Below are 4067 nucleotides of genomic sequence, written 5' to 3'. Positions count from 1 at the left end.
CGTTGCCGGGGATTTGGTGCTATTTAGTAATTCTTAAGCTTGTGATTTTGTAATTGTGTAGATAATTAATTTGTGAATAGTTATATTATATAGATATTTGTCTTGTTGTGTTTTGTGGACTCACATTGCTGTGCAGACTTCTTAAAAGTGTATGCGAGGGAAAACTCCAGCCGAGGAATTGCATTTTGATCCTGAAATTGAAAGAACGGCAAGGAGGAACAACAGTAGAACAAGAAGGCTAAGACAGTTAGAGAGAAACCAAAAACAACAGCAGGGTCTTTTGAGTTCTTCAACTTCATCAAATCAACCATTCCTTGAATCAGAAATGGCTGAAGAGGGAACAGGTGGACCAGGTAGGCAGCCAAGGAGGATCCTAGGTGATTATGCACAACAACATGGTCCTAGGCATTTTTCTAGCATTGCAGCTCCAAATACTTCTAGAGCAATGGAAATGAAGCCTGCCTTCCTTACCTTGGTTAGCTCACAACAATTTGCTGGCCTAGATCATGAGGACCCATACTCACACCTTTCAAATTTCTATGAGTTATGCGGAACAATGGGAATACCTGAAGGTGATGAGGAAGTTGTATATTTGAGGTTGTTTCCATTCTCTTTAACAGGAAAAGCTAAAGTTTGGTTACAATCTCACCCGAATCAAAGTTTGATAAGCTGGGCTGATGTAGAAAACAAGTTTGTGAATAGATTTTATCCGTCATCCAAGTATATTAAAGCCAAGTCAGAAATCACTACTTTTAGGCAAGGTGCAGATGAACCATTTTGTGAAGCTTGGGAGAGATTTAAGTCATTGCTCAGGAAATGTCCTAACCACGGGTTTGAAGATATAGCTCAACTAAATTTCTTTGTGAATGGAGTCAAGCCTGAGGTGAAAATGTTATTGGATGCAGCAGCTGGTGGCACCATGATGACTGTGAGTCCAGAAGAAGCCACTCAAATCATTGAGTCTCTAGCATCTTCTGATCACCAAGCAGAGCATGGAAGACATCAATCACATAGAAGAGGAGTTCTTGATCTCAGTACTAATGATGCAATCCTTGCTCAGAACAAGCTGCTTGCTTAACAGATTGAAGCATTGACTAAGCAGATGGCCAAAATTCCACAACAGCTTCATGCCATTGCTTCCTCCCCAGCTCAATCAAATTCTTCTTTAAAGTGTGATTTTTGTGGGGGAGATCATCCCAATGGTCACTGTTCGGAGAATTCAAATGAAGAAGAGATTAACTATGTGGGGAACCAACAGAAAGGAGGTAATTTTAATTCCCGTAATTATAATACTAACAATTATATGCAGGGAAATCAAGGTTGGAGAAACAACAACCAAGATTATGGATGGAGGAATGAAGTTGGACCATCCAATAGGCCACCACCACAACAACAACAGCCACACCAGCCTGCTTATCCTTCTATGCATGAAAGAACCAGCAAGTTGGAGGATACTCTGAACCAGTTCATGCAGGTGTCTATGAACAATCAGAAGAACACAGAGGCATCTATCAAGAACTTGGAGGTGCAGGTGGGTCAGTTAGCTAAACAATTAGCTGACATGTCTGGAGGCCCGTTCTCAGCTAATACCAAGACCAACCCTAAAGAGCATTGTAAAGCCATAACAACAAGAAATGGGAAGGTAGTTGGTGCAAATGTTGGAGTGAGTGAGAATAATGAGGGTGCTGAGAATGAGGGAGAGAATAATGAAATGAAGGAGGTTGAGGAAGAAAGCAAGAAGAATAAGGGAGAAAATAATAAGAGTGAGAGTGTAAATAATGAGAAAATAAGAGAGAAGAATGAAGTTGAGAAGGAGAAGAATAAAAAGAAGGGCAAGGAAGTCAATTCTGCTGTTCCTGTAAAGAACTTACCTTACCCTCATGCTCCTTCCAAGAAAGAAAAAGAGAGGCAGTTCCTGAGATTTCTGGATATCATTAAGAAGCTACAGATCAATATTCCTTTCACTGAAGCCATGGAGCAAATGCCCACATATGCTAGGTTCATGAAGGAATTGTTAACTAAGAAAAGGAGAATTCTTGAAGAAGAGACTGTGGAGCTCAAAGCAGGATGCAGTGCCATTATACAAAAGTCTCTACCTCAGAAGTCCAGAGATCCAGGCAGTTTCACTCTCCCTGTGTCAATTGGTAATCTATCAGTGGGTAAGGCACTCTTAGATCTTGGAGCCAGTATTAATTTGATGCCTTCATCCATGTTGAAGAAGATAGGAGAAGTGGAAGTGAGACCTACAAGAATGACCTTACAGTTGGCAGACAGATCCATTAAGCTTCCACATGGCATAGTGGAATATATGATTGTAAAGGTTGACAAGTTCATGTTTCCAGTTGATTTTGTGGTCATGGACATGGAAGAAGATTTGGAAGTTCCATTGATTCTTGGAAGACCCTTCATGAAGACAGCTAGAGTTATCATAGACATGGATGATGGAAAGCTGAAGGTGAGGGTTCAAGATGAAGAAGTGAATTTCAATGTTTTTGAAGCAATGAAGTTTCCTAAAGGCAATAAGGATTGTTTCAGAATTGATGTGTTAGATGATGTGTATTTGGAAACTCAGAGCAATTTCAAGAATTCATCACCATTGGAGAAGGCTTTGTCTGTATGCGATGAAGAGCTGGATAAAGTCATAGATAAGGAAGTCCAGGATGTGATTGATGCATTGAACAAAGGTGAAAGCTTATCAACCAATGTTCAGTCAAAGGAAGAACTCAAGAAGGAGGAGAAAGATCAAAAAGTGAAGCTGGAATTGAAGCAATTGCCACCACAATTGAAGTATGTCTTCTTAGAAGCAAATGATGGGAAACCAATTATAATTAGCAGTCAGCTTTCAAGAGAGCAAGAAGATAAATTGATTCAAGTTATTAAAGCCAATGAAGGTGCTATTGGTTGGACCCTATCTGATTTGAAAGGGATTAGTCCATCTTATTGTATGCACAAGATTCATATGGAGCAGGATTACAAGCCAGTAGCCCAACCTCAGAGACATTTGAATCCAACTATGAAAGAGGTGGTGAGAAAAGAAGTTACTAAGTTGCTTGAGGCTGGTATGATTTATAATGAGAAAGGTGGTATGACTGTGGTTTATAATGAGAAAAATGAATTGATTCCCACTCGTACTGTGACTGGGTGGAGGATGTGTATAGACTAAGGAAGCTGAACCAAGCTACAAGAAAAGACCATTACCCATTGCCTTTCATGGATCAAATGCTTGAAAGGTTAGCAGGGCAAGCTTACTATTGTTTTCTGGATGGTTACTCAGGTTACAATCAGATTGTTGTGGATCCAGAAGACCAAGAGAAGACAGTTTTTACTTGTCCCTTTGGTGTATTCGCATATAGGAAGATTCCATTCGGGTTGTGTAATGCACCAGCTACCTTTCAGCATTGCATGTTTGCAATCTTCTCTGATCTGGTGGAACAATGTATAGAAATCTTCATGGATAATTTCTCTGTGTTTGGCTCGTCTTTTGAAGTTTGCCTTAATAATCTCAACATTGTTCTCAAGCGATGTGTAGAGACTAATTTGGTGCTGAACTGGGAGAAATGCCACTTCATGGTCAGAGAGGGCATTGTTCTTGGCCACAAAATCTCTCAGAAGGGCATAGAGGTAGATCCAGCCAAGATTGATATCATCTCAAAGTTGCCCCCACCAATCAATGTGAAGGGGATTAGAAGCTTCTTGGGGCATGCAGGATTTTATAGAAGATTTATCAAAGATTTCTCCAAGATAGCTAAGCCTCTCAGTAACCTTCTTATTAAAAATAACAAGTTTGATTTTGATTATGATTGTTTGCAAGCTTTTGATTTGTTAAAAAGCAAACTTGTTTCAGCTCCTGTAATCACTGCTCCTGATTAGAAACTTGATTTTGAACTAATGTGTGATGCGAGTGATTATGCTATAGGAGCTGCTTTGGGCCAAAGGAAGGATAAATTTTTTCATGTTATTCACTATGCAAGTAAGGTGCTGAATGAAAATCAAATTAATTATGCAACAACTGAAAAGGAGTTACTTGCCATAGTGTATGCATTAGAAAAATTTCGTTCTTACCTTGT

General features: G+C 39.6%; 1 non-coding gene across 1 annotated transcript; it reads right to left on the bottom strand.

Annotated features, from left to right (window-relative positions):
* Window positions 1–728: 728 nt before the first annotated feature.
* LOC114915170 (small nucleolar RNA R71) lies at window positions 729–834 on the bottom strand. The gene has a single exon (XR_003803100.1). It is a non-coding gene; the product is annotated as a small nucleolar RNA R71 (small nucleolar RNA).
* Between the last annotated feature and the right edge of the window lie 3233 nt (window positions 835–4067).

The sequence above is a fragment of the Cajanus cajan genome, chromosome 9, assembly GCF_000230855.2.
Source record: "Cajanus cajan strain Asha chromosome 9, NIPB_CcT2T_4, whole genome shotgun sequence".
Taxonomy (NCBI): Eukaryota; Viridiplantae; Streptophyta; class Magnoliopsida; order Fabales; family Fabaceae; genus Cajanus; species Cajanus cajan.
Note: the sequence above shows the minus strand (reverse complement) of the source record. Positions and strands in the feature narration are given on the sequence as shown.